We start from the raw sequence: 23,135 nt of genomic DNA on the forward strand, positions 1-23,135 counted from the left end.
GACAGTATCTAGATTGCTGCTTTCTCGGACCCTCAGAGGTTCCGGTTCCATTGCATCTGTGAGTTCTTTCAGACTCATGAGTTATAAATGCACTTAGTCTAGACTTTGTATATATCCTGTCCACCTCTTCCAATACTGTCCTCTGCCTTTCATTCCCTAACTTCTTCTTTACCAAACACTTTGTTGACTCGTCTTTGGGAATCATTTCATGTCTTGATCTAGTGCTCTTAGGTTACATCTCTCATGAACTGAAGAATTGCCTTCGTAGGAACATTTCATCTGTAGAATGAAGCAGAAATCTTAAGTTCTGGGCATTTCAAATACTTTTGACTATTTTTGTTTCTATTCATTAAAATATCTATACTTATCCAACCTACACATGCTTTTGTCTTATGGGTGGAGGTGTAGCTCATTGCCAGAGCACTTTTTCATGATGAAAAGCTCATGGTTCAAATCCAGTGTCACATAAACTGAACACACGAATAATAAAATCCAGAAAATGAGGGGGAAACATTCAATTTCTATATATGTGTGTGTGTTTCTATAAATCTGAAGCTGTATATAGTAGAATTTCTGGTTTTACCTTTTAATATTCTCTCTATGTAACAAATATGCCATTTTCATTGGGGAAATTCTTTATATAACACAAATAAATATATTACACTTTTTTCATTTTCCCAAGTTATTTTATTGTGTGTATATACTTACTATATAAAGCATACATTATCAAGGTAGGGAAACTTGAGAAAGCTTCCCCCCCCCCCTTTGCACTTTTACTGCCTGTGTTGGCTATTCTTGGTTGTCAATTTGACTATATCTGGAATGAACTACAATCCAGAAATGGAGGGCATATTTGTGATCTGGATCTTCAGGCAAAAAGACAACATGCTTTGGGCGTGGATCTTGAGAATGGATGACACAGGCCTTTATTCCAGGCCTTGAGGCCAGAAGGCACCCTTTTAATCTGGGCTTCACCTTCTGCTGATCTAAGGACAATGGGTGTGTTCCTTTTTAGCCTGCTTGCTCTCCCCTTGTCAGCATATCTTTTCCAACTGAGACACTCAGTTTTATTGGACTGAGCAGCTACCAAATTCTTAGACTTGCCATACACAGCTACTATTGTTGGAAATACAACCTGATGGTATTTCCAATAAATAATATCTAGATATGGAGAGAGAGAGAGAGAGAGAGAGAGAGAGAGAGAGAGAGAGAGAGAGAGAGAGAGAGAGAGAGATTCATTCCACATGTTCCATGATTCTAGAAATTTCTTATTAATACACCATCCTTGCTATGTACCTTTAGTAGCTGCCCTGACTCTCTGGAATGCGGGAAGATTCTTGCACTGCAATTGTCATTACTTCCTGCCACTTTGAGATTTTGTACAGGTGTTGGTTAGGTTTTATTAGTTTGACACAAACAAAGTCATTAGAGAAAAAGGAATCTCAACTAATGATTTGCCTCCATCAGACTGGTCTGTGGGCATTTCTATGAGACATTTTCCATTTTCTTGATTAGTTATTGATGGAAATGGCACACCACACAGTAGGGCTTCTCATTGCTGAGCAGGGTGGTATAATAATGGAGTCTGAGCAAGCCGCGGAGGAAAATGCCAGTAAGACATGTTCATTCATGGTTTCTACTTCAGTTCTTGCATCAAGGTTGCTGTCCTCAGTTCCTGTCTTGGAAAACTCAGTGAAATTAAAGTGTAAGCCAACAAACGCCTTCTTCTCAAGTTGTCTTTAGAATTGGTGTCTGTCACAACAACAGAAAGCAAACTAGGACACTATAGCAGCAAATAGTCACCTCACATCCCAAGGGCAGCCACAGAATCTATAGGACTATGAAATATTGGAGTTTGTGTTCTGTATCTTATTACAAATTCACAAGGAGATGAGTGACGGTGTGGAAGTGCCTCTCCTCATTACGGCAACTCACTCCATTATGAACCTATTAGACAAAGACTTTCCAGCAATGGACTTAAACTTACCCAAATAAATCAATAACAATGTGAAGAATATAGAGAAAGTCGTAGAGATCACATGAAAATACATGTAATGCATGAAAGGCAGAAAATTGAAAACAAGTCCTGGAGTTGTAGAGTTTTTTTTTTTAACAGAAACAATAAATGCATTGTGCAAATTCAGATGCAGATTTGAGCACATCTTTGGTCATTTCTACTAAGTCTGGAAAACAGAAAGAAAAACGATTGAAGGGAAGTGGACCTTTCTAATGTACATGTCACCATCAAGGAGAGCAGCATGAGCATTACAGAATTCAAAAGAAAGGGAGAGATCAAGCAGACAGAATATGTAAATGAATGAAAGATGGGTTTTCATAAATATGATAAAGATATCAACAAACTAAATGTAAGGTAGTTTGGGAAACACAAGGAACTGTTACAGTCAGGTTTTTTTTTTTTTTTTTTTTTTTTTTTTGGTTTTTCGAGACAGGGTTTCTCTGTAGCTTTTTTAGAGCCTGTCCTGGAACTAGCTCTTGTAGACCAGGCTGGCCTCGAACTCACAGAGATCCGCCTGCCTCTGCCTCCCGAGTGCTGGGATTAAAGGCGTGCGCCACCACCGCCCGGCTACAGTCAGGTTTTTACAGCCAAGATTAAAGAAAGAATTTCAGAAGCCCTAAAGGAAAAATGGCTCATCCCTTATATAATATCTTTAGCAGATCATAAGAGATTTCCATCAGAAATCTTGACTCCAAAAGACTGTTGTATTCAAAAGTCAATTCCAAAATTCAAAACAAAGCAACATTGTCAATCAAGAAACCCACACCTAGTGACAGCATCCTTCAGAAATAAAGTAGTATCAAGACAAGATCAGATAAAAGTAAAGTTCATTGCCATCACACCAGCAGTGTAAATGCTAAAGGATTTCCCACCGAAGGAAGGAAAAAGTCTTTGGTAGTAGCATGCTGCTGCTGGATATATACAATATTTAAGTACTACAAATGCATGAACAACTCCAAAACCTATTGTTATTCTAAGGCTATATGTTACCCTACAGGAAGCTCCCTCTATGACTTGAAGTGCTAGCAAATGAGATACCCAACTCACCATGGCCTGGTGTTATGGAATATTATTTCAAGGTGTGTTACTTTTGTTTATGTTGAATTTGTTTAACTGTGTGAAACTGTGTCATTGTGCCTGTCTAAAACACCTGATAGTCTAATAAAAAAATGAATGACCAATAGTGAGGCAGGAGAGAAGTGGGGATGGCATCCAGAGAGGATAAATAGGAGGAGAAATTTGGGGAAAAAAGGATTCAGGGAATGAGGGAGGAAGGAGGAGAACTTCAGGGACCAGCCACACAGCCACCCAGCTAAATAGCCAGAAACAGAGTAAAAAGGAAAAAAAGATGTATATCTAGAAATGAAAGTCCCAAGATCAAAGATAGATGGAATAATTTAAGTTAGGAAAAGCTGGAGGGAAACAAGACAAAATAAGGTTGAGCACTCATAACTAAGAATAAGCCTCCATATATGATTTATTTGGGAACTGGACCATGAGCCCACTAAAGAGTTAAAGAGTAAGAGCAAAATAAACAGTTAAGTTTTGATGCCCAATGTAGGGCACAAGTAAAAGAAAAAAACAATAGTCTGGTACCTGTTCCATGGGACTTTAGCTCCAAGAGGCAACTAGACAACCAAAAGCAAAACAAAGATTTTCATAAAAGGAAACCAGAAGAGATAGTAAACATTCCACTACAAAGAGAGAAAGAAATAAAAAAAGGAATAAGGATGACCATAGTGGCACACTACAGTCTGTAATCCCAGCATGGGGGAGGCAAAGACAAGCAGTTCTCTGTGAGTTCCAGGGAAGCCAGGGCTATATGATACATTGTCTTAATAAATAATTTTTAAAAATGAGTAAATAGTAATAATAAATCAAAATTAAAAAATAAATATGGAAGAGGAAATAAATATAGTACAGGAAAGGAAGAATAAAGACTATAGAACATACAAAAAACAAATAAATCCTATTCAGGTAAATGCATTAATTTTTCAAATTAGAAGAATTACTAGAATAGATTTATGAAGAAAAAATAGCATTAGTCAAGAGTACTCACTGACACTGAAAGATGTCTGTGAAATCTGAACAGCTGAACCACCAGGAAGAGATCGTATATGCAGAGAGGATGCCTTACATTGTCCTACAGGGACAGGCAACAGGTCTAAAGTTTACATGAGACAGCAGCCCTCACTGTCCGCCATGTTCAGGGAGTCCGGCTTTATCCCATGCTTTCTCAGTCTCAGTCCAGCTGGCCTTGGTGAGCTCCCATTAGATCAGCCCCAGCATCTCAGTGGGTGGGTCCTGACTTCCTTGCTCATCTTCTCCCTCCTTCTGCTCCTCATTTGGACCTTGTGAGCTCAGTCCAGTGCTCCAATATGGGGCTCTGTCTCTATCTCCATCCATCGCCAGATGAAGGTTCTCACTCAGGATAGTGTTTTCTATTTCCATCCATTTGCATGCAAAATTCAAGATGTCATTGTTTTTTACTGCTGAGTAGTACTCTTATGCGTGCATATTCCACACTTTCTTCATCCATTCTTCCATTGAAGGCCATCTAGGTTGTTTCCAGGTTCTGGCTATTACAAATAATGCTGCTATGAACATAGTTGAACAAATGCTTCAGTGTGGCGGCTTCTCAGGAAATTCGGGATCAACCTACCCCAGGACCCAGCAATACCAGTCTTGGGAATTTTCTGAATATATCCCGAGAAAAGAAAATAGGGTCTTGAAGAAATATTAACCAATCTTCATAGCTATAGTAGCAATAGTATCTTCAAAATATTTTTGTTAATTCTTTTTCCCAACATCCAACTCTCTATCCTCTTTTCTTCCTCATTATGTCCAATTTGTGCTGGGTCTGGGGCCACCCAATAGTAAATGGAGCTCCTACCGACATCCACATCTTTAAGGAAAATTGACTCTGGTTATTTTTCTGGAATGGACCTTGAGTTTCATCAGAAAGTGGTACTTCTGTTATACTTTTACCATTAGTGCACCAGTTTACATATCTTTCCAGGCTTGTCTTTAGCTTGCAGAGTTCACAACTGCATAAGACTGATGATTACTGTTCTCCGTATGGGTCCGTAGCACCTTGGCACTATGAGGACTAGTCCTTCAAGACTCTACCAACATGAGTTGAAATGCACTGCAACATTGCCCTGACTTAAAAATAGAAGGAAATTCTGGCATCTCCTAAACTTAGACACTCACAGAGAGGATTGGGCAAAGTGAAATATGCCTGTCACTAATGTCTCTTAATTCAATGATATGAAGTGTTTGGGATATTCAAAATTATAGTTTCCAAAACAGAATAAGAGTTTGAGTATATATGTTGCGGTGGATTGTAGAGTTATTTGGGCCAACTACAAGTGGGGTGTGACTGTACAGTTTAGCTGTGCTCCCCCCAAAGTGGCTGACACATGCAATATCAATTTAATCACAATTGACAAAAAAAGACAATGGAAGAATTTTTTAAAATCTAACAAAATCCACTTCAGCATCATATTAACAATTTGAAAGGCATTCAATGACTAAGTTTTAGAAGAAAGGAATATAGTAAATTAGCATTGCATATCAAAAATTTCTTGGGAATAACATTATTAATATAAAAGTCAAATGTTGAATATTGAACAAGGGGGCATACGGAGACCCACTATTTCCTCTGGGGTTATTATTGGCTCTAAGCTGAGGTGCATTGATATTAAAACCATGAGTGTTGGAAGGTAAAACTGGGGAAGTTTGCAAATTATTCAGAGCAGAGAGAGTTAACATTTTCATTGGCGCTCCAGATTTTGAGGCTGGCACATCCCTGTGTGGTGCTCCACAGTGTTTAAATGTTCTCCATTATAATCCCAGGATTTGTCCTTGGTGGAGACTGGAGGCAGGGGCATCCCAGGGGAGGATTATTGCTTGCATTGTTATTTAAAAACACAGTAAACAAATGACAAGGAATTCACAGTAGGAAACTTCAGCCTTGAGCTTTGAGATAGTGGGGGATTCAAATGGGATTTTCAAAGTTGTATTGCTGATTTTGCTAACAAAACAGATGTGGAATATACATCTATCACTATGTACACATAGATATATTCACACACACACACACAAACACACACACACAATTGTGATTAGCAGACACATAAAGGGCATTGCAGCGTTTTCTGCAGCAGCCTGCCTTGCCCACCACATTCAGCAGAGAGAGTTGCTTTGTACCCAGTGTACATGTTTGTAGTATCTGGCATTCTCTGTTTTCTTTCATGTCACTTATGTGGCCTCATGTTTTCTTTGCCCTTAGAGTACTAACCTATTAGATGGAAATATGTAGCATGCTTAAACAGGAGATATGAATGTCCACAATTAAGGAAATCTGCTGTTACCTCACATACAGCCTTGCTGTTCATCCTCTCCATCTCCATAATGCTTCAGATTTCATTATACGCCTCCTAATGAACGTTTAAAAACTACTTTCTTTATATAAAAACTTTCTACCTAAATAGAAAAAATAGGAAACTTGCTTAAACACATGAAAATAAAAGCTATAGTTTTATCATCCATGATTATATTTTTATGCTTTTAGTCTTTTATTTTATAAGACAATTATTGTTTCTGTTTTTGCTTTATTTATTTGTTTTTTTACATACCACTCCCAGCTTCCCCTCCCTCCACCCCTCCAGCTCTCCCCACCTTTCCCCAAACCCATTTCCCATCTGCTCCTTAGAGAAGGTAAGGTCTCCCCTGGAAAGTCAACTAGGTCTCCCATCACCTCCTTGAGGAAGGACCAAGTCCCTACCTCCTGCCCCTTGCCTAGGCTAAGGTATCTCTAGACAGAGAATGCACTCCACAAAGTCAGTTCATGCATTAGGGTTAGATCTTGGTTTAATGGTCCCACTGCTGGTAGCCCTACAAACTGCCCAGCAACATGATTGTCACCTGATTCATGGGGCCTAGTTGGGTCCCATGCAGGTTCCTCAGTTGCCAGTCCAGACTCAGTGAGCTCGCATTGTCTCAGTCAGCTGATTCTGTGAGTTTCCCCATTATGTGATTGACTCTTTTGTTCATATTATCGCTCCTTCCTCTCTTCGAGTTTACTCCAGGGAAATATGGTTTTATAGGATATAATTTGGTGATTTATCTTGAGTTCATATCTACATGCTGGAGAGACATCTCAACAGTTCAAAGTGTTTGCTTCTCTGTCAGACAGCCTAGGTTTCAGTCCTAGTACCAATATCAGTGGCTCACAACCACCTCTGATTCCAACTTCAGGGAACTGATGCCTTCCTTTAGTCACTGAGGGTACATGCCCTGCACAGATGCTAACATAGAGCCATGTACACCTGACTTAAAAAATAATAAAATATATCTTAAGAAAAATAAAAAATATGTTGGTCATTAATTTTGGTTGGACTTTTCTTTCTTTCTCTCAATTTTAGATCAGAATTCTAATGCAAATATTTGACTATTCATTCTATAGACATTTTATAGTTTATAGAACCATTTTCACTTTTTCTGAAAATCCATTTATTTCTGCTTGTTGCCATGTAAATTTGTGTGTGTATATATATGCATGTATGTATGTGAATGTATGTGTGACCATGTAGATGTGTGTGTGTGTCTGTGTGTGTACATTCGCAGACACAAATATTCCTACACTTACTAAGTCAACATAAGTGAAGGTCCAAGGAAGATACTATGAAAATATATGGAGTGCATTTTGGGAAACCTTTGGTCTTCGCATTTGAATATTTAGAGCTGGCTGTTCTAGGGGTGTCAGTCCTCCCCAGTCACCTCTGTTTTCCAGAGACTGACAGGCAATCATGAAGATGTGATAGGTTTGCTGTAGATACCACGGGACTGTTGTAAAGGCCCTCAATAGAAGCTCTTGGCAAACGCACACTGTGGACTGTGGGCTTCTAACCCAGAAGTGACCATCCTCTTTAGTTAGTCCTCTTTAGTTAGTTCTCTGGAAGTCTATATTTGGCATTCTCTATTAAAAATAGTGGTTTAAAAGTATGGGAATTTTCTATGATTAATTGAATCTTGACTGTTTCACATTAATTATAAAAGACTCATCAGTCTCAGAGAGCTATGAAGCTTTCAGGAAGCCCACGAGTTCTTTGAGATTTAATAGAACCCTTCTTGGGTTAACCAGCAATAATTGCCATGGAAGAGGATATTCCTAAGTGACACTGAGGGCCAGTCCTCCAGGAACACTCTTCTGTCACCACCTGCTGGATACCTAAAAGTGAGCAAGCAACCTTGAGTGCCTGCTCCCCTGGCAAGCAGCCGCACTAAATTTTTTAGTTGCCCAAGAGAGACTTTAGCTGCCCATCAGTGCCCTGACCACTAATGAACAGGGTGAGTTCACATTCTCCTTGAATAGTCACAATGTAATTGGTTACGTAGACAGGTGATTAGATTTCAAAAGAAGGCTTTGCAGGCTGTGAATTTAAATGTTATTTGGTTAGAGACTCTACACGGACTTTCATTGTACACATTATTTTTACATGTTTCTTATACATATGGCATACTTTCATTTGCTTGTTTGTTTGTAAATGAGAGTCATATGCACTCAACCTTCATTGCTTCAGCCTTACATTGAAAGGTTTAAATTAATAAATTACATCCCAGCTCATCTTGAAATGTCAATCAATAATTTGCAATTAATAATACACAGGTACCAACAATGATCACAGTGTATTAAATTAGAAATCACTATGAAAATTAACATGAAAAAGCAAAGAAGGGAAGATGATAATGGGAAAGAAATAGAATGTGTGGAAGTGTCTAATTTGAAAAGAAAGAATAATTTTAAGAATTGCCATCATAATCTAAGTTATATATATATATATATATATATATATATATATATCATGCTTTTAAAAAATAATTAATGATCTGAGAAGGATCTAATCAAAATGGAAATTTCAGTTATGTATATAGCATGAAAGGATTCCATATCAAAAATATGGAAGCCAGAAGAAGCAGAAAGAACTTGGGGAAATTTTTGTGGGTTTTAGTAGCTCCATAAAATTTAGTCCAGACTTGCCTTTAAATGCTTTTCTACCTTTACCATTTTCCAAAGGCAGGAATACACACTCCGTTTTTCTATAGCATTTCAAAGAAAAATTTGCTCATTTTAAGTTTAAGTGCTTCAGAGCATTTTTCATGCATATAGTAGAAGGGCTTCACAACAGTAAATACACTTTATAATTTTTGAGGATAAGGTAGTGTGATGAAAGCTACAGACTGCAATAGTATCTCACCTTTGTTTTCTCCAACAGGACCCAGTTCAGCACATGTGTGGGGTTTCCAATTCATGGCACCCCTATCAACTCACAAAACCTTGAGAGTATTCCCTTAACTAAGCATTCACTTCCTATCTTCTATGAAGCATTGAGCTTTGCAAAATTCAGTTGGCCATGCACCATTTGTACTTCTCATAATTACAGTTAGCTTTCCCGTGTTTGACAAGAATGTTACAGAAGCTCCTACCCCGTGCTTGCTCAGCTCATCTGTCTGAGGAGGTGGTAGGCTACAATACTGATAACAATAATTTTCATCATGGGGTTACCATATATCAGGTTTCACCTACTTTTGTTGTGGTTTAAAGTTACCAGGTGTCCCTTTGTGTCAGGCCAGCGTGATAACCACTACACTACGGAAAATCCTGGGGGTGTCCTTCTGTGCAAAGCCTTTGAAGAAGATAAAGTTCATTCAGGTGTCAAGTTGAAGTTGCTGGCCATGTGCTTTTGAATCTTTGTGTCCATTGGTGAACATTGTTTCCTTTATTATGAGACCTTTGGAGGTTAGAAACCATTTCTTGCAAAGAAAAATTTTCTGTTTCATCCCATGTACATATTTCCTTGTTTATTTACCAGGTTTTTTTTTGTCAAGGCTTTTTCTTAGATAGAGTTTTTTTTTTTTTTTCCACAATCATTTTTTGACCTCCTTTGGATGAACATTTCTGGGGAAATAGAATGAAGTCGGTGGGTGAAATTCAGTTGTGCTATTCTTCTAAACACAGCTTGGGACTCTGTTGTCATTGCATTAAACTGTTCAGTCTTTATCTTTCTGCCTTTTCAAGTTGTAGAGATTTGTCAGCGTGATGTGTGTCATGCGGAAAGCCACTCGGATCTCATCCCTCAGTGTGCTTCTCAGGGAGGTGGCAAGCAGATTGGGTTTTTACATTAGTTAGCTCAACCATGCTTTGTTCTTTGGTCTGATGTTGTTGGGTTTGTTTTAGTTTCAGTGGCTGTGGGAGTGATGGTATTTGAGCTACTGGTATTTTCCTTTTTAAATTTATTAAGGATCTGAGCTGGTGGTATGCAACTGGCTATAAAACACCTTTCTTGTCAGTCATGTCTGTGCTGCCAATGATTACAAAAAGGCCTGCCTTTGTGAGTCACCAGCTCTGGAGATTTCTTCCTTTCTCCTGTCAGACAATTAGCAGGGACATCCTTCTGCATTTCCAACTCACCCATCTGACCCAAGCCCTAGTCTCTCATTTATTGTTTACTGCTTGCTCTACTGTGGAGATAACTCTCTTTTGTTGATCCTCACCTGGAAATCTGCTTGTCCCATCACTGGGATGCTGCGAATTAGCTTTAGCTCTCTATTCCTCAGCCTTGGGGTAAAGCCAGTTTTAAGACTTGTATTCCCTGTAGGGACTATAGCCTTGGGTTTTCCTTGAAGGGAAATTTTGATAAGCAGAAGTTACATTTGGGCAGAAACAGATTGTGAAAATGGGGATTACCTCCAGAACTGTGACAATACTTCATTCTAAGGAGTTCCCACTGTGACCTGGGGCTTCACAGGGCTTGCAGGGGCATGTGGGGGACACTGCCAAATCAGAACTATTTTCAGGTAAAAAAAAGAACTCATATGCTTTTGCTTTGTTCTCATCTTTTTGTACCTGTGATTTGCACTTCTTCAAGGCAAATGATTTATAATATTACAGTCGAGTGAGGGCAGACGCTCATGATGGGATTCAACACACTTCTGTTTGTTCAGGTATCAAAGAGATTTGCCAAGGTGTAAATAATGCAATTCTCCATGTGGGTGATTACTTAGAGAAATAATGATCATTTATTTAAATATGCCATACTTATTATTTTTAAATGTATTAATAAATATTTGAATTTCACCTCAAACTCAACTTACTGCATGACAAATACCACTAGATAAGATATATATGAACAAAAGCAATAGGAAGCCTCAAATTTAAATAAAAAAAACAGGCATATTGATTCTATGTTTGAAGACAATTAAAGATATCATGATGCTTAAAAGTTCCTTCCAATAGCCAGAATTTCTGTCTCCTGAGCTGGACTCTGTATAAGCAACCTTCCTCTACTCATTTTTAACTTCACATACGACACATTCTTCTTAGGAACTGTCTTTTTCCCTGATCAGAACGTCACCTGATTTGGAACCTGCCTGTCGTGCATCACTTCAGCGTTCGCTTCCTCGTAAGCATTCTGTGGAGACAGCTCCTGCAGTATTTGCCTCTAAATCGCAGAACTCACAGACTGACTGTGTGTATTAGCACTTCGTCCTCTTCCACGTGGAAACTGCCCTTTACCGAGCGCACCAGGAAGAAGGAGGGTTGACCCATAAATGCTTGGCTATGGTTGTTGTTCCCAAGAACAGTCAGTGCAGAGCTTGCTTCCTCCTCGTTTTTGCACCCCTTTGCCCAGTACTGGGGTACTAAGCCTCTTATCTATTCTTTGATGGATTCATATATTCATATAGTAAACACATTTCTAATAAGTTAGTTGTTTTTAATGGGAAAATTCTAAAATTCTGTGATAGTTGTTGGTTCTTGTGCAGTGTTTCCAAGCACAGTACGTTTTTACAACTATACCCTTACACTGTGTAAATAAATGAGGTAGAGGGCAAGAGCCGTGCCTCCCTGGCCAAAGGCCCTCGCTGCCAAGCCTGCCGACCTGAGTGGAAACTCTGAAACCCTCGTGATCGAAGGCAGAGACTGATTTTCACAACGTCCCTGCCATAGATTCGGGGCTCCCCCTGTGCAGAATGGTGCAGAGATTGTAATGTAGCATTCTGCATGACACCGTCTTTCCTGCTCTGAACTGCGAGATGGTCCCAATTATGATTGCTGCTAAAGAGAAAGGTCGGCAATAGGAAGCCTGGAGAGCGTTGTGCGCATTCCGACTTCATTTTTTAATCATTGCTGTGTGTCTCTCCAGTGCGTCCACCCATCGCGAAGCCAGGCTGGTGATTCTGATGCACCATCGTGGCTAACCGCAGTCCATCATTTCAGATGGCTCTTCACATTGTGCTGTTGTTAATGATGCCTTTTATTTACCAGAAACATAGGCGATATGATATTACTCTCATTCAGCGAGCCCAGCAGGAGACTTTTAAAAAGTGTAATGCATTGGCTCTAATGTCTCTGATCAGGTGGATCCAGCCTGGAAAAACTCCAAGTGGATAATTACATTTTGCTACCTATAATTTCCACCACTCCTTCGAGACCAAATCACATTCTTCTCTTTTTAAACTCAACACATGGGCGATGTTTTCTGAATGATATCTTAAAAAAAGAAGGAAATTAGTCAGGCATAACCTCAGGGAGGCAGGAGAAAAAGAACAAAATAAAAGGGGGGGACCATTCTAGAATCAGGAGGGCACTGTTCTGTTCTTCTTTTCAAAATCTGTGTCCACGTTTTATTTGACCCCTCTTTCCTCAGTTACAAACAAGCAGAATTCTCAAGCCAAACATTTCACCAATAAAGAGAGGAGACAATCTAATGAAATCATTCTTACTAATTCATACACATTATATTTGGACATAGGGCTGAGATGTTTGAATTTTAACAAGGATAGCCAGTGGAAGGGGCAAGGCACAGCACAAAGCAGTGGCTTGTCACGGCAGACACCACAGCACACATATTGTGACAGATAGTGAGTGTGATTCTGCTGGTCACAAATGAACTCGCTAGTCACGTTGAAACTGAACCGCTTTTTTGGTTTATTTTGTTGTTGTTTTCTGTTTTGTTTTGTTTTGAGACGGGGTTTCTCTATGTAGTATTGGAGCCTGTTCTGGCACTTACTCTGTAGACCAGGCTGGCCTCGAACTCACAAACTTACTCTGTAGACCAGGCTGGCCTCGAACTCACAAAGATCCGCCTGCTCTGCTTCTGGAGTGCTGGAATTAAAGGCATGCACCAGCATGCCTAGCTTAAACTGTACTGCTTTTTAAGGGCCAAATAAATACCAGATTTTGTATTCCTGTACAATTCTATGCTTATAACATGAAGGGATCAAGCAGAACTCTGAAAACCTTTATGATACTACACTGTTGTGAAGATAAGGAACCCCATTTTAGCCAGCCTCAACCATACCTTTAAGGAACAAATGCACCTAGAGTCTAATGAGTTGAAGGGTAAAGGTGAGTGAATGACTCAGACGAAACACAGCATCTCGTGCAAGAAGATGGAACTCTGGAATCTAGAGATCAGCAACACTCCTTGTCTGACCCCGCTGGTCTGATCAGATGCAATGCTATGTCCGGATGTGGATCCTGTGCCATGGCTGCTGGATGGGAGACACTTCCTGCCAGGTATTCAGCCTTTCTTCTGCCACACTGACATTCTTCATACATTACTTCATTGACGAGCCACTCTCCACTGTTCTTTTACAACCTTCAGAGTAATATCACAGTGATTCTCCTGAAACTCCTTCATATTAAATGACTTTAGTTGTCAGAGTTTTCTCACATTTCCCTCACTGGCTTCCCATATTTGACAAATGCCATGGTTCTTCCGAGTAAGATTCTCAGGCAACTGAAGCTTTGGTCATTGTTTTCCCCTTTAGAAGTCCATACTTAACAGAAATAGCCACTGTTATTAGCATGAGAATTGGTAAAGACTGGCTAGAAATGTACAGATAATAAACATCAAATATTTAAAGGTTATGGATGCTTTCTTTTCCTGTTATTTCTTTTTTAATTATTCATTATTTTTTCTTTTGAAAAGCTAAAAGAAATGTTTAGTACGGGGTTTGTAAACATTCTGCTCAACACTGTCACAAATGGTAGCATGAGGATCTCAACAAGTTCTGTAGACATGTGAGGATGAAGGGCACATGACGAACCCTTGCTGCTAAGACCCCCTGGATTCCAGTTGTTGGGTTGGAGTGATGGCCTAGGGCTAAACTTGTTCACATGCAGTGCACTTAACTTCTCTTCACAGTATATGGGGTGACTCACAACCCTCTGGAAGTCCAGCATCAGGGAATCTGACATTCTCTTTTCACCTTTGGGGACAGCTACATACACACGGGAGGAAGGGAAAGAGGTGGAGAAACATATGCATACTGTGTTTTGAAAAAGTAGTTCTCTCTTTCTTTCTTTCAATTAATATGTATGACTGTTTTTGCTTATATGTATTTCTGGGTACCATACCAGTACTTGGTACCCATAGCATCAAGAAGAGGCATCTGGTGTCCTGGAACTAGAGGTATGAGCTACCATGTGATGGTTGGGAACTGAACCGAGGTCCTCTGTGTGCACTTGTGCTTTTAACTGCTGAGCCAGCTCTACAGCCTCTAAGAGCTATTGATCTATAAACTTTCCAATTTCACTAGACTAATGCTTTTCTGGGTACATATCATCACCTCAAAACTATTCTGTTTTGTATTCGTTACTTATTTTATAATTTGAATAAGGTTACTTATTTCCATCCTTCTGTAAATAATTTAATTACCCCCTTCTAATGTCTGCTATTTTCTTCCATGTATATTAGGAGTGTGATTCTCTTTCTTCTATCATGAATAAACCTGTTTGCATTCATTTAGGATCGGGTGTGACTTACTAAGAAGAAGGTGTTGAAGTAATCTAGACCTAGCAAGTCAAGTGACGACACGAGCTTTTAAACTACCTTCCACATTCCTGCCTTCTGACACTGATATGGGTCTTGGAGATTTTATTTTAAACTCACAACTTCATATTTAAGGAAAGGTACCAACACCACACACTTGGAACCTGCACACTTGGCTTCATTGGTGGAAAGATATTGTAGAATGGATTCTAGGTGCAAAGACCATTAAAAGGAAAAAAATGAGGAGAAAGAAAGCAGGGGGATGGGAGATGCAAACCAGACTCAAGGAAGATTATTAACAACAAACTAGATCTTGTTCGTGCTGACTTGATGAGATTTCCTAAGGAAACACTTCTGACACTTGCTGTCTCCTGAGTTCAGAAGGCCAAGCCAAGGAGAAGCAGAAATGCTTGTGAGACAGTTTCTGCTTTTGTAGTGAGTGGAGTAGCCAGGGCAGTGAGTGGCCTACTAAGCAGGAGACTCCTACTGTTCAGCAGTAAAATCAGAAAGACTGGAAAAAAGGAAAGGGAATGGGGCCTTGAAAAGTGGCTTCAGCAGTCAAATGTTTGTTCTGCAAGTATGAAGACTTGAAGTTCAGATCCCAGCACTCAACTAAAACCTGGGAATTGTGGTATGCACCTGTGATCTCACTGCTAAAGAGGGGAGATAGCAGGATCTATGGGGCTTCCTGACCAGTCAGTTGAAGGGTAAGCTCCAGCTTCATAGAGAGACTCTGCCTCAAATATTTTAAATAAGGTGGAAATTGATTGGGAAGATACCTGATATAAACCTCTGACCTCCACATACATGAGTACATGTGCACATGCTTCATTACACAGGTGTACATGCATAAACAAGTACACACATAGACACAAGGAAATGACCTTCTAAGAACAGCTTTTTCCCCAAGTTCACCCAATACACAATCCAGAAAAAGAACACAGATATGCAACACACTCAGAATATTCTGTTCCAGTATGGAATGGGACATCTGAAAACAGAGCTCGCCCTAGGTATGTGACCCTGTGCCTGTAGTATCTAATTTAGAACTAGGACATGTTTGTCATCACTGTGAAGACCCGTTATGCTCTAGGCTCTTTGTTCTCCATATTCCATTAGTGACCATCATGGGGAAAAACATGTTGACCAGATGATTACATTTTATCCCAAAGCTACCCTTGAACTTCATGAAGTTTTCCCTCTCCAGCTTGTCATTCTGAATACATAAGCAAGTGCAGTTGCATGTAGTTCTGGGTCTCGTTAGCCACTCATTGTCTTTACACCAAATTATAAACAAATGCTTTAACCAATTAAACTTTCAGGTTGTTCTTTTTCTTTCTTTTGGAAAAAAGAAATTTTTCATCCACTGTCTTCTACCACAGTTTTCTAGGGATCTGCTTGGACAATGCAGAAAATTCTAGTGTACAAAAGCAGTTCATTGCTAGGAGCAGGAGGAAGAGGTCTGCCTGCCCCTTTCCACACTATGTACATAGCCTACACCAGTGTAAAAGACACACACATTGCCTTCCATGTTATAGATGGAACTGTGTATGCTCGTTTTTCAGTGCTTATAACCCAGGTCCTAGTCAACTCATTTCTACAGGAGTGTGTTAAAATAATATATATTATCTTAACTACTGAATTTCAGCCATTAAATATTGCTTTTTGGGGTATTCATTTAGCAAAACTGCTGTTAAATTGTAAATGTCATGATTTTGAGGAAATGCAGCACAAGGCCATCAAATGTTTCATTTTCTTGATTATTTTAGGTTCTTATTTTCTTCAAGGAAAGAATTAGGTCAATTTAATTAGGAATTTATTTAACAAAAATATGCAAAGTAAATACTCCAAAAAGAGGCAACAGTTGGTGGCCTCGAATGTCAGAAGAAGGCTTAATGTATTCTTTGTCTTAAACTTTCAAAGTATTTTTCATGACAGTTATGAGGGGTTGGCAGATTCATGGAGTACCCCTTTTTCTTTATTAAATCATGGTAGACTGGGTTTCCATTTTAGAATATTTTCTCTATGATTTTCACAAAAACAGGGGTATCAAAACCACGATGCATGATATCAGATCTTCTGGGTAAACAGACCCTTCCTTGGTGTACTGTGTGGGAAAAATTCTCAATGCCTTAGTTTCTGATCTAATAGGGAAGATTCCACTGTGGCTCCAAGATGGTTTAGCCACAAAGAGCCATTCTACCTGTAAGGAGGCACAACTGCTGTGTTCCTGAGCTATCTTGCATCTAGCATCTTGCCTGACTTGTATCAGAAGTAGCCTACTGTTTTCATTGCAGTTTGGGAACAGAGCAAAATTTGGTCTTCTAAAGGCCCAATGCAAGGACACTTTTCTGAATACAGACTGTATTAGGTCAGCTAATGTTCAGTTACAAGTCTAGATTCACCTAATTTTCTGAACCTGCTTATGCTGACAATTGCACTACTCCAGGGCAAGCCTGTCTAGCTTTTCTTCATCTTAAGATCATGCTTTCACCAGGAATTCTGTTCCCTTAGGGAGTGTCAGAGTGAGAAACTGTAGAAAAATTAGTTCTTTTTAAAAAACAAAACAAAACAAAACAAACAAATAAACAAAAACAGTGCCACTTCAAAAAGATGCTCATCAGAAAATGGAGAGGCCTGGAATTATCCAGAAGGCATTGTCTCCTGTGATGGGGAGATTAATTAAATGCAGCATCTGCATGACATCAGTCGTAGACAATTTCCAGCCATGAAATGCCATTCTTTCCCATTAACTTGAGGGTCGTTGGCGGCGAACGGCGGGTGGGGGGGTTGTCTCCATTTCACCAGACAGAGAACAAAACACTGTGACATGCTTAATATTTCTTCCACCGAGATGTCCACTCTGATTCCTCACCCTTTACAGAGTTGTTGATTTCATCTTGCACTTAGCTGCCAGAAAAGCGATTGCATGTGCAGGACCAGTCACAAAGCGAAAATGAATTATACATCAGAAGTGACTGCATTTGAGTCCAAAAACTTAGACTTCAGCATCTTCAAATTACTACATGATTTAGGAAGGAATACATTTAAGAAGATAGCAATGGACCAGGGTGAAGGGGTCAGCACTGGCCCAGTTTAATATAATTTAGCTTTCAATTATTTATTTTTTAAAGAGCTCCTAAGCACACTGAATCTCTTTAATGGCAGTGTCATAAGTCTGGAGACTGGAGAAAAGACATAAATATGGCAGGTTGTTATGCATGTAATGTTACAAGGCCTGCTGAAATCTAAAGTGCTTACTAGAGCAGAGGAAGTCAACAGGACCAGTCAGCTGGCAAGATGAAGGGTGGCTCTCCTCCTCTGACGACAACTGGCGCCTTTTTTCACAGATAAAACTGACTTTTTCCACCACAAAGTCTGAGAATTCTACGTGTCTAGTTGCACACTCTGCACAAGTACAACCTTGATTAAATTGCTGACCTTTAATTTTACCCACAGTTGAGTTAATTCAACAAAAGTTTTCCCTGCATTCTTTAAGCAACTGCACCATGATTAGAATAGTGAACATGCCTGAGAGGACACATACGAACCTGTCTCCTTCCCCAGGTTCATTGCCAAGTGATAAACTTGAGTCACTGAAGAAATGACATCGACTTCTGTCAAAACATAGGATAAGCAAGTGTTGGAAGCTTCTGTATGATAGCTGACGGCCTCTGGGGTTTGGAGAGAGTTGGTTTTGTTTTTTTTTTTTTTTTTTTTTTTTTTTTTTTTTTTTTTTTTTTTTTTGCAAAGGTGTGTCTTCTAGTCTGTCTACTGTGTTTTACATAGGAGTACATAAGTTGCACAAACTGGACCCTACATATGGTTATAAAACACTTATAAAGAATCCAAAGTTGGGGCTCGAAAGAGAGAGAGGGGGGATAGATCTGGGAGGAGATCTTAGGCAAGTAGGGGTCAGTGAATTAGATCAAGATGTATCCTTTGAAATTCTCAAAGGATTAGTTGGAATATTAAATTAAAATGAAGTGACCAGGATTACAGTTTAGTTGAACAGTAACTTTCAGCTCCAGCCCCACCTGTCTAGACAACAAGCTTGTCCTGCTCTAGGGTTAAAGACCGATTATCCCAATCTTACCCTGAACAGGGCAATAATTCGTGTCCACAGAGACACCCAGGGTCCTAATTACAGTGCATCTGTAATTAAAAACACCCCCACTGGTTTTGAAAGGATTGGCTTTATTGCTTACACTTGTTTCTTTTTCAGACGCTAGGCTCTTTTCTCATCCAGAGTACAGGGGCACTGACAAGGTGGCAGTGTTGAGGAGTGAGGGCATGTGCTCTCAGACTCCTGGTGTGTCACTAAAGGGCAAGGAGAGGAATTCTATGATCACTGCATATTGAAGCACTGGTGTAGGAAGTCCTTCTATATTTGTGTTGCTTTCATTGGTTGAATAAAAAAAAACTGCCTTGGTCTTTTGATAGGGCAGCAACTTAGGTAGGCGGAGTAGACCGAACAGATTGCTGGGAAGAAGGTAGAGTGGCAGACGCCATGAATCTCCGGCCTGAGATGGACATAGGTTAGAATCTTGCTGGTAAGCCACAGTCACATGGTGATACACAGATTAATAGAAAGGGGTTAATCAAGATGTGAGAGTTAGCCAATAAGAGGCTAGAGCTAATAGGCCAGGCAGTAATTTAATTAATACTATTTCTTTGTGGTTATTTCAGGTGTTAACCTAGTCAGGTGGCAGGGTGAGGCCCGTTCCTCTTAGGTATGTCTGTTTTTTTTTTTTGTTTGTTTGTTTGTTTGTTCTAGACTTTTCAGGTGTGCTGCTAAGTTGCTAATATGAGATTTTCCTAAATTCTTCATGAAGGCACTTAGTGGTATGAACTTTCCTCTTAGCACTACTTTCATTGTGTTACATACTACTTTTGGGTACTTTGTGCACTCATTTTCATTGAAGTCTAAGAAGTCCTTTCGTTCTTTCTTTCCTTCTTTCTTTCTTTCTTTCTTTCTTTCTTCCTTCCTTCCTTCCTTCCTTTCTTTCTTTCTTTCCTTCTTTCTTTCTTTCTTTCTTTCTTTCTTTCTTTCTTTCTTTCTTTCTTTCTTTCTTTCATTACTCACTGGTAACTCAGTACAAAGCTTTTCAGTTTCTATGAGATTGTAGGCTTTCTGTCTTTTGTTTTTCTGATGTTGAAATTGAGCTTTAATACATGATTGTCTGATATGATGATGGAATTTATTTCAATTTTCTTTTATCTTTTGAAATTTTCTTTGTGACTCAGTATGTGGTCTGTTTTGAGAAAGTTCCATGAGATCCTGAGAAGAAGGTATATTCTTTTGTGTTTGGTTGAAATATTCTATAGATATTTGTTAGATCACCTTGGTTCATAATGTCTTTTAACTCCAGAATTTCTCTGTTTAGTTTTTGTCTGGATGATCTGTCCATTAGTGACAGTGGACTGTTTAAGTCTCCCACTATCAATGTGTGGAATTTTATGTGTGATTTAATATTGATAGTATTTCCTTTACAAATATGGCTTACTTTGTTTTTGTTAAGAATTTAAATGTCATATTGGTAGATTTTTCCTTTGAGGAATATAAAGTGTCCTTCCCCATCTTTTATGATTAATTTTGGTTTGAAGTCTATTGTGTTAATATTAGAACAGCTACACTGGTTTATTGCTTAGATTGATTTTATTAGAAAATTTTTTCCTACCCTTTACTCTGAGGTAATGTCTGTCTTTGATGGTGAGGTATATTTTTTGTATGCAGCAGAATGATGGATCTTGTTTTAGTATCCATTCTGTTAGCTAGTGTCTTTTAATGATGAAGAGGATAATGACTCTTCCCAGTCTCTCTCTCTCTCTCTACTGCCTCTCTGCTGCCCCCTTATACAATCTTCCTCCATTTTATTACAAAAGTATGTCTTCCATGGTTATCAACAAAACATGGCAAATCAAATTTCAGTAAGACTAGGCACTTCCCTTTATATTAAGACTGGACAATGCTACCCAGTATCAGTAATAGGGTCCTAAAATCCAGCAAATGAGTCTGTGACAGCCCTGTTCCCACTATGAACAGTTTCACAAGAAGACTAAGCTACACAACTGGAACATATTTGCAGAGGGCCTGTGTCAGTCCCATGAAGATTCCCTGGTTTACAATTCCATATCATTGAGCCCCTATGTGCTCAAACTAGTTAATTCTGTATGTTTTCTTGTGATGTCCTTTACTTTCCTGGCTCCTATAATCTTTCCTCCTCCTTTTCTGCAGTATTACCTGAACTCTGACTAATATTTGGCTGTTGGTCTCTGTGTCTGTTTCCATCAGTTTCTGGATGAAGCCTCTCTGATGATAACTGGGCTAGGCACCAACCTAAGTATAGTAGAATACCATTAGGCATCATTATATTGACTTATTTGACAGTTGTGTTTGATTCTTTTCTACTTCTCTGGGCTATCCAGCCTCTGAGATATCCAGTCTGTAGTTCCTCTTGCTTATCTAGATTTTCCATATCTAGAATTCACTTCCCATTTTCTTTATTGCTTCTGTTTCCATCTTCAGGTCTCAAACAGTTTTATTCATTTCCTTTGCCTCCCGTCTCTTCCTTTCTTTCCATTGTAGCATAGTTATTTTTTATTTTACAGCTAATACCCACTTATGAGTGAGTGCATACTATGCTTGTCTTTATCAGTCTGGGTTACCTCTCTCAGGAAGATTTTTTTTTCTAGTTCCATCTATTTGCCTTCATATTTCCTGATATCCTTGTTTTCAACAGGTGAGTAATACTCCATTGTATAAATGTACCACACTTTCTTTATCCATTCCTCAGTACTGGGGCATCTAGGTTGTTGCCTGTGGTTTTTTTTTTTTAATCATAGCCTTTATGACAGATGTAAGATGAAATCTCAGAGTCATTTTTATTTACATTTCTCTGATGGCTAAAGATGTCAAACATCTCTGTATGAGTTTCTCAGCCATTTGAGATTTTTTTGTTGTGAATTCTGTTTAGATTTATGCACCAATTTTAATTGGATTATTTGCATTATAGATATCTTATTTCTTGGGATTTTTATATATTTCAGAAACAAGTCCTCGGTCAGATATTGGGTTAGTAAAGATCTTTTCCCATTCTGTGTGCTGCTGTTTTATCCTATTGATGGTATTTTATTTCTTACAGAAACTTTTCAATTTCATAACATTCCATTTATTAATTGTTGATCTTAGTGTATAACATGAGGGCTGGCTTGTTGGGGTTTCCATCTTGCCTAATACGTCACAGCTGGCAAGCCCAAAAGAAAATCACACAGAGAGTCTACATTAATTATAAACTGATTGGCCCATTAGCTCAGTCTTCATATTAGCTCTTGTAGCTTATATTAACCCATTATTTTTATCTATGTTAGCCACATTGCTTGATACCTTTCAGCCAGGCAGGTTACATCTTGCTTCTTTGTGGTCTGGGCTGGAATGAGAGCAATGGGCTTCCTCTTTCCTAGCATTCTCCTGTTCTCATCGCCCCCCTCTACTTCCTGTCTGGTTGACCCACCTATACTTCCTGCCTGGCCAATCAGCATTTATTTAAAACATGATTGACAGAATACAAACAATTCTCCCACACCATTAGTGTCTGTAAGTGTCTGTACTATTGGTGTTGTGTTTAGGAATTCCATGGCTTTCTTTATGAAATTTATTCATTTCCTCCAATTGTTTGTGGTTTCTTCAATTTTAAATTGATTTATTTCTTTTTTTCCTGTTACTTGTAAGTTAGGATTTTATGAAGTGTTCTTTTTTTCATTCAAAAATTTACACTTCCTCCCCTCCTCCCATTTCCCTCCTGCTCTCCAGTTCCCCTCCTCTCTCCCCCTCCCTCCTTAAGAGAGGGCAGGGAACCCTGCTCTGTGGGAAGTCCAAGGCGTTCCCCCTTATATCCAGGCCTAGGAAGCTTTCCATCCAAATAGACTAGGGTCCCAAAAAGCCAGTACATGCAGTAGAAACAAGTCCCAGTGCCTTTATCAATTGCTTCTCAGTCAGCCCCCATTGTCAACCACATTTAGAGTCTGGTTTGATCACATGCTTGTTCAGTCCTGGTCCAGCTGGATTTGGTGAGCTCCCATTAGAACAGGTACACTGTCTCAGTGGGTGGACCAACCCCTTGTGATCCTGATTTCCTTGCTCATCTTCTAATGGCCAAAAGACACTTATGGTCATGTTCAACCTCCTTAGCTATTAGGGAAATGCAAATCAAAACAACTTTGAGATACCATCTTACACCTGTCACAATGGCTAAAATTAAAAACACCAAATGATA

Source organism: Arvicola amphibius, chromosome 5 (genome assembly GCF_903992535.2).
Source record: "Arvicola amphibius chromosome 5, mArvAmp1.2, whole genome shotgun sequence".
In the NCBI taxonomy this organism is placed as follows: Eukaryota; Metazoa; Chordata; class Mammalia; order Rodentia; family Cricetidae; genus Arvicola; species Arvicola amphibius.